At 45.6% G+C, this 15,935-nt stretch overlaps 1 protein-coding gene across 3 annotated transcripts in view; it reads left to right on the top strand.

Moving 5' to 3' along the window:
* ntsr1 (neurotensin receptor 1 (high affinity)) overlaps window positions 1-15,935 on the top strand; it is a 107,398-nt gene that overhangs the window by 1,002 nt on the left and 90,461 nt on the right. The window lies entirely within an intron of this gene.

Here is a 15,935-nt window from a genome sequence, read left to right as displayed (position 1 = left end):
GGAGGACTGAGAGCAGGACTTGTTATCACTGATCCCTGGATTTGCACTGCATAAAAAGACAACAATAGATGTTGTTGGGCACCTGAGAAGTAATAAGTACTACACGGAATGCCTTACTACTTTTGAGTTTAGCATCAGCTCAGACTCTCCCTGCTCCAGTAAAACCCTTGGCTGGAGACACTCTCTATCCCATTTTACAAGTGCACTTTTCAGAATTCTTCCCATTCTTCGCGTGACAGAACACTTAAATTTATGAGACTAAGGGAGATATTTTGCTGAAAATTTGGGCCAAATTTTAGATAGTTTAATACTTTGAAATTTCCCAAGAGGTTTAGGGCAGCACAGTGATTAGCACAGTCGCTTCACAGCGCCAGGATCCCAGGTTCGATTCCCGGTTTGGATCACTGTCTGTCTGCAGTCTGCACGTTCTCCCCGTGTCTGCGTGGGTTTCCTCCGGGGCTCTGGTTTCCTCCCACAAGTCTTGAAAGACATGCTTGTTAGGTGAATTAGACATTGTGAATTCTCCCTCTATGTACCCGAACAGGCGCTGGAATGTGGCGTTTATGGGATTTTCACAGTAACTTCATTGGAGTGTTAATGTAAGCCTACTTGTGACACTAATGAAGATTATTATTATTAGTGAAGTTATTTATACAACACTGACTCTAAAATAGAGTAAACCTTTTTTTTAAAAAAACCTCCAAATCGTCCACCGTCCGGCTTTGAATCTGAGAGAGAAAAAAAACACAGTCAGTTCTATTCAGACACTGAAACCTCACTGGCACTCAGATTGGAATGAGTTAAACCCTGCCCATGAGTTTAAACTCACCGGCATAAAGGTGTTCCACCTTAGAAAAGCAATGCCCGAAGTACAATTCAGTTCTTTCTGTCCACATAGCTTTCAAAACATGTACAGGTTTCAATCATTTTCAATGCCAGTTACTTATACAATTATGCTATTTGCCACCGTAATATGATAAAACATCAAATTACACAATAATTTTAATAAAGCAGCATTAAATACGTAGCAATGTGAGTACTTTGTGCTGAAGATTCAAATTATTGGATGATTTGAATGGAGCAAGTTCAAAGTGCGAAAAGTAGATTTGGAATATGGTCATGGTTAAAGTTTATCCCTGATTGTGTTTTGTTTTCTTTAAAATGAATCGGAGTTTGTTTCCGATACTCAGTAACAGGAATAAATCATATTATTTTCATAATATAGTACTTATGTGTCTGTGAGGAGTGCGCATCAGTGCGTCCTTTTATTTCTACGAAAGAATCTTTCATAAAATGAATTCCTAAATTATGCTGTTTTGGAGTGATTACTTCAAGTTTGCTTTCCTCTTGAAATTCCAATTGAAATTGAATGTTTAATTAATAGAACTTGCTGAATCTTTAATTACTCTTTATGAATATAACCTGCATGGCTAATTATGAAGATTGATGAGGAGCATGAGAATGAAAGGTTGTATGAATAACTGAAGAGCTTTCTCTATTATATCTTTTTAGTGCATTGGTGTTTGATCATTGATGCTTAAACATGAAATGGAATGAAAAGCAGAATGGTTCTATAAAGGGCAGGCAATCCACCCAACTGGGCAACTGCCCAGTTGATGAAGATAAAATAAATCTACCCCAAAAAGTGCAGCATTCATAATAAGATGAACTGGAAAGGTTAATGATTTTGGTAATCTGATTGAAAGTCGTCGGTCACTGCAGATGATTGTAGCTTTATTCCCTTTGGTTTTACTCCTGCATTTTCTTCCTTTTTTTTAGTTACACTGATCTTCCTTTCTCCCACATCCATTTCTCACATTCATAATGGTCGCAGTTTTTACTAACACTTACAAAGCACATATAACTGTCAAAACCCTACATTTAATTTTCAGTAAGCCTTTATTTCCCTCGAACAAAGAGGTCAAATGCAGCAGATTCTATATTTTTGCCTTAATTGGTGTGAAAGAAAGTCGATAATTGCTTAATTAACTTGTGTTTTGAACAGATCCTGATCAAACTGTCTGTACAGTGTAGCCCAGAGAGGGAGACATATAACTGAGTTACTCTTCAGATTAAGTTCTGTAATGAGCCGGCTACTTGTCTTGTAATTAAGCTGAAGCAATTGCACTTGGTTGGTCGGGTATGGGGTGGGGAGGGGGGTGTTGTGTACATGGAGAGGGGCAGGGGTTTGATGTTCCATGAGTGTGTAGGCTAGCCATGACACTTTGATCAGTGCACATAATGCCACTAAGGAGAATGCTGAGACATTTATTCCTGATGTAAAGAGGATGCAAATATAATGCCCACTGGGCAGCAGGAAACCCTTTATGATTCTGAAATCTCTGGTGTGCATGTATACTTCTGATGCAAAGTGCATCAACTTCCACTTTAATAAAGGGGTTAACCCTCTCGTGCCAAACATCTGCCAGAAATATGCAGTGCAGGCAAATCATGACACCAGTCAGAGTGCAGTGCTGATTTGATACCAGCTCTGCCATTTTGGAGTTCCATGCTCCAGCCTGCATTGTCTCATTGTCTCATGACTTCTCATAGCTGATGTGTTCAATGGCATAAAGAATTTACCCGCACACTCCTCCCCACATCAACCCCCATATCAACCACGACAGTATCATTTCGAGTTATTTGCTGAATTCTGGCTACTGCTGCAACTCTATGCCTTTTGGGTGCTTTTCCATACTTGTTGAAAGATTCAACAGTCTAGGGGGAGGTCTGAAGAGTGTGAAGAGGACCTTTTTGGTAGCTTAAATATTTGCGTGCAAATCACTTGCTTCCAGGTACAAGGTGGATTAGTAGGCCTTCCTCTTAAGAGTCAAGCATGACTGGAAGAATGAACAGGGACCATAAAGAGCAGGGCCAACTGCTTGAAGAGGGAGAAGGAGCATAGGGAGAAGAGATTTCAGTCAAATCCACCCAGGGTGTACAGACACAATCCCTCTAATAATAATAATCTTTATTATCCTCACAAGTAGGCTTACAGTAACAATGCAATGAAGTTACTGTGAAAATCCCCTAGTTGCCACACTCTGGTGCCTGTTCGGGTACCTGAACGTCAGTGATAATTGATGTTTGACAAGTCAACGCTTTACTAATGAGGTCATCACTGAACCCTGACAACTGTTCACAGTTCAAAGAAGGGCAAGGACCGCATTGCCAGTAGCTGTGAAAGGGATCGTAGCTATAAGCCCTTATGTGCCTTCCTTTTTCCAGGCAGCTGCTGGAGATGTTAGTGTCATCTTGCAGAGCACTGCTGTTTATGGAAGGCCATGAAGGCTCTCTGTGCAAAGAGATAGCTTCATTTCATTCCTGCTTGTCAGAGTAAAATAGAGGGAGTGAGCATGAGGGTTTTCAAGGATTGTAGGCATCCAATGGTATATAATGCCATTGACTGCCTGCACATTACTTTGCCTGTGGCTCATGTCAACTCTGTTACCTTCCTGAACTGCAAAGGATTTAATTCTCTCAGCTGTCACCTTGGTCACTGGCCTGGCAGCAGCTACGACACATTCATTCTGAGGCAGCTCTCTGTGTCTGCTCTATTTCAATGACCACGGCAGACAAATGCTACCAGGCAACAATCATTACCCTCTTGGTAACATGGCCTGTGACATCTATTCACAACCTCTGCAAGCAGGTGCAGCCATACGCCCACGAGAGCAATGCTGCCATGAGCAGCCTGATGCAGCAGACCATTGGCATCTCGAAACAACGATTCAGTTACATGAACTGCTCAGGAGGAAATGCATAGCATTGGACTGAGTGGGGTGCACCACCTTGTCACCATGAGTAAACAGCCTTGCCATCTCTTCGCAGATGGGAAACTGAGGAACAGGGACATGAGAAGGGGAGACGGAGGAGGAAGAGGCAGAAGAGGGGAGGCCGCAACCGAGACAGCCCTTTCCCCCTGGACTGTATATGAACGCTAATCTAGCAGCGATACTCATCACCTTTCACCAACAGATCCATATTCCTTATCTCTGCTCTGTCAATAATTTTTGTTCTTTGCAGCAATTGCCGTGCTAAATTGCATGTTTTAGCTTCATTTGTGCAAAGTCAGTTTTATTTTAAATACAGATACTTGAAAGTTAAATAGCAAAATACTCTGCATTCTGGAAATCTGAAATGAAAACAGAGAATGCCGGAAACACTCAGCAGGTCAGGCAGCACCTGTGGAGAAAGAAACAGAAATAATGGGAGGTCTTCTCCGGCCTCCCAGCCGCGTGTTTCTCGCCAGCGAGAGGCAGAGCGCCTTTCGCCGGTGGCGGGATTCTTTGCTTCCACCGCTTAGTCAATGAGAATTCCCATTGAAGCCACCTGCTGGGAAACCCGCTGGCAGGGGGTGCACTGCCGGGTGGGACCAGAGGACCCTGCTGTCGGCGAACGGTCGGAAAATTCCGGCCAAGGTTTCATGTTGCTGACCTTTCATCAGAAGTGGAGAAAGTTAGAGATGTAACAGGTTTCACACAAGCACAGAGGCAGGGAAAGGAGAAGGGGAGAAAGGAACATGAAAGAAGATCTGTGATAAGGTAGACGGCAGGAGGGGTTAAATGGCAAAACAAATAATAGTTCGAGGAAAAAGAAGATGGTGGTGAGGCAGATAGCAATAGATGAATCTAGAGGAGGTGTAAATGGAGTGTTTACATAAAATGTACACGCGCAGGTGAAGGAGACACATCCTGAGTAAGTGAGACCCATCCAGAGTGGGAATTCGAACTTGGTGCAGGGAGGGAATCAGGAAAGGTAAGTGCAAAATCTAATTTTCCTGTTTTTCAGTTAAAAATGCAGTGTGCAGTTTAGTGTCTGATTGGCTGAAGCTGACCCCGCCCTAATTGCTAAGAGGCAGTTATCTGTCAGTCACCTGAAGCCTGCTTAGTGGCATAAGGGTGTACATTGTATTCTTCTGTTTGAAGCTTAAGTAGTGTGAGTCACCCTGGCTAGCTGAGTTCTGGATGAAAGACATACAGAAAGCGCACTCCGTAAGCTTTGTGCAGGTGCAGGAGACACATCCTGAATGAGTGAGACACATCAGAGTGGAAATTGGAACTTGGTAATTTGGTACAGTGAGGTAATTCAGTGCAGAGTGGGAGAAGGTCCTTTTTACCTACCATTTTGTTTTGTTCTCTTTCTTCTGGCCTGCAACTGTTAACCTGCAGGGTGAGAACCAGAGAGCATCCTGGGAAGGTAAGTGATTTTTATTTTTATTCCCTTTTCAAATTGTGTAGGGGGAGTCTGTAATTGTGTAGGGGGGGGGGGGGTACATCACAGTAAAGCTGTGACCTGGTTGGCTGGTTGGGAATCTGTTAAGTAACTAAACCTGAGGGCAGAGACCGGTATTTAGCAAAAATCATCTAGCGTCAGGGCCATATAGTTAATTAACTCAATCTAACAATAATTCAAGCATTTGTTTTAAATTAATTAATTAGTGCTTAAATGTCAATCAGCAGGGTGCAGTGCTCCAACTGTAGGGCAGCACGGTGGTGTCGTGGTAGCACTGCAGCCTCACGGCGCTGAGGTCCCAGGTTCGATCCCGGCTCTGGGTCACTGTCCCTGTTGAGTTTGCACATTCTCCGCGTGTTTGCGTGGGTTTTGCCCCCACAACCCAAAGATGTGCAAGGTAGGTGGATTGAACACGCCAAATTGCCCCTTAATTGTAAAAAAAAATTTGGTACTTTAAACAGTTAGATGTGGCAGATCTGTGACGCTTCCAGCATTCCGGTCGACTACATCTGCAGCAAGTGTAACCAATGGCAGCTCTTCACAGGCTGTGTGGTTCGGTTGGAGCAGCAATTGGATGCACTTAGGAGCATGCAGGTGGCGATAAGCATCATAGATAGGAGTTATAGCGATGTGGTCACATCCAAGGTGCAGGTAGAGAGATGGGTGACCACCAGAAGGGGCAGGCAGTCAGTGCAGGAATCCCCTGTGGTTGTCCCCCTCTCGAACAGGTATACCACATTGGACACTGTTGGGGGGAATAGCCTATCAGGGGAAAACAGTAGCAGCCAGAGCAGTGGCACCACGGCTGGCTCTGATGTTCAAAGGGAGGATCAAAGTGCAGAAGAGCAATAGTCATAGGGGACTCTATAGTCAGGGCTGCAGATAGGCGCTTCTGTGTACGTAAAGAGACTCCAGGATGGTATGTTGCCTCCCTGGTGCCGAGATCCAGGATGTCTCTGAACGGGTAGCAGGCATCCTGAAGGGGGAGGGCAAACAGGCAGAGGTCGTTGTACATATTGGTACAAAGGGCCATGAGGTCCTGCAGCAAGTGTTCAGGGAGCTGGGCAGAAAGTTAAAAGACAGGACCTCTAGGGTTGTAATCTCGGGATTACTCCCTGTGCCATGTGCCAGTGAGGCTGGAAATAGGAAGATAGAGCAGCTAAACACGTGGCTAAACAACTGGTGTAGGAGGGAGGGTTTCCATTATCTGGAACACTGGGAGCTCTTCTGGGGCAGGTGTGACCTGTATAAGGAGGACGGGTTGCATCTAAAATGGAGAGGCATAAATATCCTGGCCGTGAGGTTTGCTAGTGTCACATAGGAGAGTTTAAACTAGTATGGAATGGGTTGGATACAAGAGCAATAGGTCAGAAGGTGAAAAAATTGAGGGAGAACTAGGGAATAGGGCCAGTATGGCTCTGAGGAAGAGCAGACAGGGAGATGTTGCTGAAAACAGCGGGACTGGTGGCCTGAAATGAATATGTTTTAATGCAAGAAGTATAACAGTTAAGGCAGATGAACTTAGAGCTTGGATTAGTACTTCGAACTACGATGTTGTTGCCATTACAGAGACCTGGTTGAGGGAAGGACAGGATTGGCAGCTAAACATTCCAGGATTTAGATGTTTCAGGCGGGATAGAGGGGGATGTAAAAGGGGTGGCGGAGTTTCTACCGTTAGGACAATATCACAGCTGTACTACGGGAGGACACCTCAGAGGGCAGTGAGGCTATATGGGTAGAGATCAGGAATAAGAAGGGTGCAGTCACAATGTTGGGGGTTTACTACAGGCCTCCCAACAGCCAGCGGGAGATAGAGGAGCAGATAGGTAGACAGATTTTGGAAAAGAGTAAAAGCAACAGGGTTGTTGTGATGTGAGGCTAGGTCATAGAAGGCAGAGAGTAGCAATGGAAGGGTGCTTTTCTGATTGGAGGGCTGTGACTAGTGTTGTTCCGCAGGGATCAGTGCTGGGACCTTTGCTGTTCATAGTATATATAAATGATTTGGAGGAAAATGTAACTGGTCTGATTAGTAAGTTTGCAGACAACACAAAGGTTGGTAGAATTGCGGATAGCGATGAGGACTGTCGGAGGATACAGCAGGATTTAGATTGTTTGGAGACTTGGGCGGAGAGATGGCAGATGGAATTTAATCCGAACAAATGTGAGGTAATGCATTTTGGAAGGTCTAATGCAGGTAGGGAATATACAGTGAATGGTAGAACCCTCAAGAGTATTGACGGTCAGAGAGATCTAGGTGTACAGGTCCACAAGTCACTGAAATGGGCAACACAGGTGGAGAAGGTAGTCAAGAAAGCATATGGCATGCTTGTCTTCATTGGCCAGGGCATTGAGTATAAAAATTGGCAAGTCATGTTGCAGCTGTATAGAACCTTAGCTGGGCCACACTTGGAGTATAGTGTTCAATTCTGTTTGCCACACTACCAGAAGGATGTGGAGGCTTTAGAGAGTGTGCAGAAGAGATTTAGCAGGATGTTGCCTGGTATGGAGGACATTAGCTATGAGGAGAGGTTGAATAAACTCGGTTTGTTCTCACTGGAACGCCGGAGGTTGAGGGGCGACCTGATAGAGGTCTACAAAATTATGAGGGGCATAGACAGAGTGGATAGTGATAGGCTTTTTCCCAGGGTTGAGGGGTCAATTACTAGGGAGCATAGGTTTAAGGTGCGAGGGGCAAGGCTTAGAGTAGATGTATGAGGCAAGTTTTTTACACAGAGGATAGTGGGTGCCTGGAACTCGCTGCCGGAGGAGGCCGTGGAAGCAGGGACGACAGTGACGTTTAAGGGGCATCTTGACAAATACATGAATAGGCTGGGAATAGAGGGATACGGATCCCAGAAGTGCTGAAGATTTTAGTTTAGACGGGCAGCATGGTCGGCACAGGCTTGGAGGGCTGAAGGGCCTGTTCCTGTGCTGTACTTTTCTTTGTTCTTTGTCTTTGTTTGCCTGTTTATTGAAATATGATAAATAAAACAACATTTTCCATGCATGGAAGTTAGTTCTCAATTTGAGAAAACTACTCACTTAATTCAATATCCAATTGGTATCTGTTCAGAGTTTTTCCAGAGGCATGTCAATAAACTAAATTAAATACAGCCCATTAAATTAAAAGCCTGATTTTGATGGTATATTAGGAGACCACGAGAGTAGGTTCGGATACTAACAACAGTACTTTATTCAACTCCACTTCCCCAATCTCCAACTTAATAATTAGTATGTATTGCGATTCCTATACTATCTACACAACAGTTCCTTATCTCCAAATCATTTGATTCATTGCATATCACTGCTGTTGGAATGTGGCTTGACTGTACATTAGCACAGGCTAGCGAATTCAGGCTACAATATTATAAGCAGAGTGCAATGTTATGAATGTTTAACAAACTCACATCATATTCCTGTCACCAACATTTTAATGGAGTCATTAGCTTATTTAAAATAAATTGATTAGCACTGCTGTTATAATAACAGAGAGGAATTAGCTATGAACATGTATGTTTCTATGATAACATTATTCAAGCTAATTTCTGGATGTGCATACTCAATCGACAAAAAGGGCTGAATATAAATCCATTGTGACCTGTTCTTATTGCCCACTTTGAATCCATCACTTACCCACAAACATGCAAATCATGTCTTTAATTCATTCCAGGAGCAGAGTATCTGATGGCACGGTACTGAGTTGTTCCGTGATCACATCTCTGCCACCAGGTGGCATTATTCAGAATGACATTGCTTTTACAACTGGGTTGAGAATCATGCACCTCCTCCTTCAGGCACCAAGCCCAATGTGGGTGTTAGGGATCATGGACTTCCATTGGATTGATCCACAATTGTGCTTGGCAGGGTATTGCAAAGGTTTGCCACCTGAGACCTGTCAGCTCCACCTTATGGCTAAGATCAAGCGTCAGATCAGGTGCCGACCATGAATTGGATTCAATCTGAATTGGTTTTTGGAGCAAGCAATGAGATGGATTAAGGGCTTGCTTGCCCTGTCCACTCTGCATATTGGCTTTGTAACTTTAAGAATGGAGGAAAAGAAAATGTTTTAAAATTTTCAGCCATAGTACACTGAGGGGCTGGAAATAGTATAGAACCCCTCAGGCTATACACCTCGCATTGAATGTGTACAGTAAGTAGTACATGGGTCACAATTGCAATGACGTCCCTCAGAGTGTGACATAATCTATGTAGAAAATTTGAATAGTATTGCACCTCCTCGTGACCATTTTGAAATTCTTGCAAATGTTTGTTTAGATATTTGATGAATACAGCATAGTTTTCCAAAAGATAAAGTGTGACTGACCAGGAAACTCTCCTGTGCTTTATCACCTGACATCAGGCACATTGGATGGAGTTTCAGGCTGATAATTGCCCTGCCTGACCACCTTTTATGGCCATCAAGTCCGGAAGTCGAACTTGAATCTTGGAACTACTGGCCCAGAGATGGGGATAGTACCACCGTGCCACAAGTCCGTCTTGAAAACTATACTTTTTCTAAGTCATATGTTTGCACAATAACTGACACTGCAGTGAGATTTGATTTATATTTCCAGAAAGGCTTTTAGAACTTTAGTCCCCACATGGTCCGATTTTTGGACCTTATTTTTTTCCCCGTCTTTTCTCCAGAAAGCGATATGTGTATGGAAAAGCTTGAAAAGCGGAGAAACAAAACGTACGGCATGGGGTAGGAGAGGAACTTTTGGCCCATTATGTCCGCCTGGCTGGAAAAAAGCTAGCCAGCCTTTTTTGGATTATGGCAGTTGAAACGCATAGCCAAGTTTCCTTTTTAATGTTCCTGCCTCTTCTATCCTTTTATACAGAGTGTTCCAGGCCCCAACACCCTTTGTGTGAAAAATACCCTGTCATCATTCTGAAAATTCTTTTAAATCAATACCGCCTGGTCACTGACAGCTCTGCTGGGGGAAATGGACCTTCTTGCCAACTAAGTCTCGGCCCCTCATAATTTTATATGCCTCAATTAAATCTCCACTTCACCTTCCCTATTCCCCAGAAATAGGGAAATTCCTCACCTATTCAATGTTTCCTCATAGTTGAAATTCTCCATTGCTGAAAACATCCAGGTAAATCTTCTAAGTATTTGTTCTTGTGCAATCACATCCTTTCTACAATGCAGTCATTGTCTGGCTATAGCCTACTTAATGTTCTATGCAGTTCTAGAATAGCCTCTCTGTTTTGATTGTTTATTTATTGACTAATAAAGGAAAGTATCCCCAATGCCTTCATCTACCTGTTGCTTCCAATAGATAATACCATACAGGGTCAGATAGTGTGTTATAATCTAATATATAACTGAATAATCCTAATATGTAAATTCCCTGTAGGCTACATGGATGCGTTGCAATGCAGAGTTAAGAATGTGCCGCACAGGGACTGAGCCACACACTAGCAACATCCTTTTAAAATGTTCACATAAGAGGTGTGCGTTTTCTCCTCAGAGTCAGTGACCCAATTAAATAATTCCAGCAGCAAGCTTTTTGTGAGTTTAAAAATATCGAAGGCTAGTTATTATCAGACACTTGCCCCGGATTTAATTCAATGCTTCATTCGCACGTCTCACACAGACAGTGATTAGACACCGTTGAAAGTTATATAATTATCTCAGTCTCTTTCATAACATGCCTGTAATGATCTTGATGAAGTTGAGGTCTTAGTTGAAGGGAAGGTCTTATAAAGCAAAGGATTCTCAGCAAGCTGTGAGGTTTTTGAATTTCTAGGATTTTGGTTCTCAGGTGATCTCCAACTGGAACAAGTTGGGGAATCTTTCGGTATGATCTCCCACGTTCAGGGTATTGCTGATTATTACCTTGGTTGCTTGACAGCATTCAGCTCAGTTGATGGCTTTGCAAACAGCTTATTGTTGCTTTTAAAAGCAGAAAACAAAATGGTTCTCACATCATGTGACTTCCACAAGTTCAAAGTCTTTCCAAACACAAGGTGGTGGTTATGTTGAGTGCACCCCTCCCCTCTTGTGCGTTTAACACCTTGAGCACGTGAAGACAGAAACAGGAGTAGGCCATTCAGCCCAGTGAGCCTACTCCGCCATTCAATATGATCATGGCGGATCAGTGACATAAAGGGGTATGGGAATAATGTAATGGCCCTAGTTTTGTCTGACAAACATTTCCTTTTTATGTACCTACAGAAGCTTTTAGTCTGTCTTTATGCTTTCTGATAGTTTACATTTGTATTCTATTTTTGCTTTCTTTATCATTTTCTTGGTCCTCCTTTGCTATATTCTAACATCCTCCCAACCTTCAGGTTTACCACTATATCTGGAAACTTTATAAGCCTCTTCTGTTAATCTTATACAATCCATAACTTCCTTTGTTAGCCATGGTTGACTGCCTTTTTTTGGCAGGAGGGGTCTGCCACGAAGGAATAGTTGTTGTAAACTATGTAATAATTATTTAAACATAATCCATTGCCTAAGCACATCCATGCCTTTTAATGTAACTAAACACTTACTTTGTGTCTTCACAAACGATGACACAAATCAGATACCAGAAATGTCGGGAAATGTAGGGTTTAGTTAGAGGGAGTAACTGAAGGCAATCAATATTAGTAGAGAAATGGTGTTGGGAAAATTTATGGGATTGAAGGCTGATAATCCCCAGTGTCTGATAATCTACATCCCACAGTACTTAAGAACCATAGAATCACTAACCACTGTGCTACCGTGCTGCCCATAAGGAAGTGGCTCTAGAAATAGTCGATGCGTTGGTGATCATCTTCCAGGATTCTTTTTTATAATAAATTTAGAGTACCCATTTATTTTTTTCCAATTGAGGGGCAATTTAGCGTCTTCAATCCACCTACCCTGCACATCTTTGGGTTGTGGGGGCGAAACCCACGCAAACACGGGGAGAATGTGCAAACTCCACACGGACAGTGACCCAGAGCTGGGATCGAACCTGGGACCTCGGTGCCGTGAGACTGCAATGCGAACACTGCACCACCGTGCTGCCCTCTTCCAGGATTCTATCAACTCTGGAACAGTTTCTTCAGATTGGAGGGTAGCTAATGTAACTCCACTATTTAAAAAGAGAGTTAGAGAGAAACTAGGGAATTATAGATCAGTAAGCCTGATGTCAGTAGTAGGGGAGCAAAGATTTTATAGCGAAGCACTCAGAAAATAGTGGCAGGATTGGACAGAGTCAGCATGGATTCATGAAGGGGAAATCATACTTGACAAGTCTACTGGAATTCTTCGAGGATGTAACTAGTAGAGTTACCGAGGGGGAACCAGTGGATGTGGTATATTTGGACTTTCAGAAGGCTTCAGACAAAGTCCCGCTTAAGAGATTAGTGTGTAAAATTAAAGCGCATAGGAGATAGTGTATACACTATAGAGATAGTGTATTGAAATGGATAGAAAACTGGTTGGCAGCCAGAAACAAAGAGTAGGAATTAATGGGCTCTTTTCAAATTGGCAGGCAGTGACTAGTGGCTGGGATCGGTGCTCGGACCCCAGCTATTCACAATTTATTAATGATTTACAATAATAATAGTAATCTATATTAGTGTCACAGGTAGGCTTACATTAACACTGCAATGAAGTTACTGTGAAAATCCTCTAGTCGCCACACTCCACCGCTTGTTTGGGTACACTGAGGGAGAATTCAGAAAGTCCAAATCACCTAACAAGCACGTCTTTCGCGACCTGTGGGAGGAAACCGGAGCACCCGGAGGAAACCCGCAATTATTATCTGAATGGTCATAAATTAGGAAAGGGGAATGTGCAATGAGACCTGGGTTTCCTCGTATAACAGTCACTGAAGGTAAGCATGCAGGTATAGCAGGCAGTAAAAAGGCAAATAGTATGTTGGCCTTCAGAGCAAGAGGATTCAAGTACAGGAGCAGGGATGTCTTGCTGCAGTCATACAGAGCCTTGGTAAGGCCACATCTGGGATATTTTATGCAGTTTTTGTCTCCTTATCTGAGGAAGGATGTTCTTGCTCTCGAGGGAGTGCAGCAAAAGTTTGCTGGACTAATTCCTGGGATGACGGGACTGACGTATGAGAAAAGATTGTGTTGGTTAGGATTGTATTCACTGGAGTTCAGAAGAATGAAGGGCGATCTCATAGACACCAATAAAATTCTAACAGGACTGGACAGGGTAGATGCAAAAAGGATGTTCCTGATGGTGGGAGAGTCCAGAACCAGGGGTCACAGTCTGAGGATATGGGGTAGAACATTTAGGACAGAGAAGAAATTTGTTCACCCTGAGAGTGGTGAGCCAAGGAATTTGTGACCACAGGGAATAGTTGAGGCCAAAGTATTGTATGTTTTCAAGAAGCAATTTGATATAGCATTTAGGGCGAAGGGGATCAAAGGATATTGGGGGAACGCAGGGATAGACATGATCATCATATTGAATGGTGGAGCAGGCTCAAAGGACCTAATGACCTCCTCCTTCGCCTACTTTCTATGTTTCTGCTTCAGATTGAACTGCCTCACTTTCAAATGTGAAATTCTATCATATTATGGTCACTCATCCCTAAAGGTTACTAATTTCTATTTTATCATTATATAATTACTAGGTCTAAAATAAACCTGTTCTCTAGTTGGTTGCTCAACACACTGCTCTTCAAAACCGTTCGTAACACACTCTAGGAACTCAACCCCCACAGCGTTAGCGCTCATTAGGTTTATGCAGTCTGTAGGCAGATTCAAGTCATCCATGATTACTGTATTATCCATGTGACATGCTTCTCTCATCCAATGCCCTACACCAATCACCAACACAACTCCGACCAATGACTTCCGGTTGCGGCTATGCGGAGCTAAGCCGCATGTTTGGCAGCTCCCGCTTTAATAGGACTTGTGGGCTCTTTTAAGGGCCCCAAACGGCGCTGATTCGACGATTCCCGGTGGATAAAGGGGTCTGGAGCAAAACCCCCCAGGATTTATGGTGCGGACTCGGAGTGGGGCGAGGAGAAAAACGGCAGCAGCTCCCCTGGAAAAGCGGGGGAAAGTGGCCAAAATGGCGGCCGGTGGAGCCCCTGAGGAGTGGAGGCAGTGGGCGGAGGAGCAGCAGGCGGCCCTTCTGCGCTATTTTACAGAGCTGAAAGGGGAGTTGTTGGAATCCCTGAAAGTGACGACTAGTAAGCTGCTGGAGACAGGGCCGGCTCAAGGCACCGGCAACTTGGGCAGTCGCCCGGGGCGCCATGTGCTAGGGGGCGCCAGAGACTCGGGTCCCGCGCATGCGCAGCTGGGCCGGTGCCAACCAGCGCATGCGCGGTGGCCGCCCTCCCCAGGGCGGCCCCCCGCCCTCGGTCCGCCCCCCCGCTCCGTCCGTTCCCCCCGCCCCCACCCTCGGTCCGCCCCCACCCCTCGGTCCCCCCCCGCCCCCCACCCCCTCGGGTCCGCCCCCCCGCCCCCCCACCCCCTCGGGTCCGCCCCCCCCCCCCCGGGTCCGCCCCCCTCTCGGCCCCGCCCCCTCTCGGCCCCCCCCCCCCGGCCCCGCCCCGCCCCCCCCAAGGGCGCCGAAGTTCAGCTTGCCCGGGGCGCCAGCAACCCTAGGGCCGGCGCTGGCTGGAGACCCATACAACCTAGGGTGCAGCGATACTTGAGTTGCAGCAGCAGGCCTCTGAGCGCAAGGAGGAGGTTTCGGCCCTCGTGGGGAAGGTGGAGATACATGAGGCGCTTCATAAAAAGTGGCAAGATCGGTTCGAGGAGATGGAGCTTCGGTCACGGAGGAAGAACCTGCGGATCCTGGGCCTCGCGGAGGGGCTGGAGGGGTCGGACCTGTCGGCCTATGTGGCCGTGATGCTGAACTCGCTGGTGGTGGCAGGATCCTTCCATCTGCCCCTGGAGCTGGAGGGGGCCCACAGAGTACTAGCCAGGCGGCCTAAGGCGAATGAACCCCCGCGGGCGATGCTGGTGCGGTTCCACCAGTTCAGTGACCGGGAGTGTGTTCTGCGATGGGCCAAGAAGGTGAGGAATAGCAAGTGGGAGAATTCGGTAGTGCATATCTACCAGGACTGGAGTGCGGAGGTGGCCAAGCGGAGAGCCGGGTTTAACCGGACGAAGGCGGTGCTCCACGGAAAGCAGGTGAAGTTCGGCATGTTGCCGCCTGCATGCCTGTGGGTCACCTACAAGGACCGGCATTACTACTTTGAGCGCCGGAGGAAGCGTGGGCCTTTGTGCAGGCTGAAAAGTTGGACTCGAACTAGAGATTGGGGGCTGTGGGAGTTTTTCTATTTCTGTATCACTGTTTATGCTGTTGCTGGTTATTCTGTTTGTTTCTGTTTTTTCTCTCATTTTCGGATGATGTGGGTTATGGTTTTGTGTTTTAAGGGGGGGTATTGAGGTTTGTGGTGGATCTGTGTGTTTGTACGGAGTTGGTGGATGGGTTGGGACTGCTGTTTGGGAGCTGCGTTGGTGGGGTGGGGCAGTGTGAAAGCGCGGGCTTTTCTCTGGTTTCCTGCGCTGCAAGACGAGTGGGGTGGAGCTGGTGGCGAGGGGCGTGGTTATCAGATCCGTTTTCCCGTGCCGAAGCGGTGCCAAGGAGCTGATGCAGGGGAGGAGGGGGGACCTCATATCGGGAGGGGTCGGAGCTAGGGCGGGAGCTGCCGGGGTCAGCAGAAGTCAGCTGGCTCACGGGAGTACTGTGGAGGGAGCGTCGCGGCTAGGAGGGGTCCTAGCCTGGGGGGGGG

This window comes from Scyliorhinus canicula, chromosome 7, assembly GCF_902713615.1.
Source record: "Scyliorhinus canicula chromosome 7, sScyCan1.1, whole genome shotgun sequence".
In the NCBI taxonomy this organism is placed as follows: domain Eukaryota; kingdom Metazoa; phylum Chordata; class Chondrichthyes; order Carcharhiniformes; family Scyliorhinidae; genus Scyliorhinus; species Scyliorhinus canicula.
The sequence above is the reverse complement of the archived record's forward strand: the minus strand, read 5'-3'. Positions and strand labels throughout refer to the sequence as shown.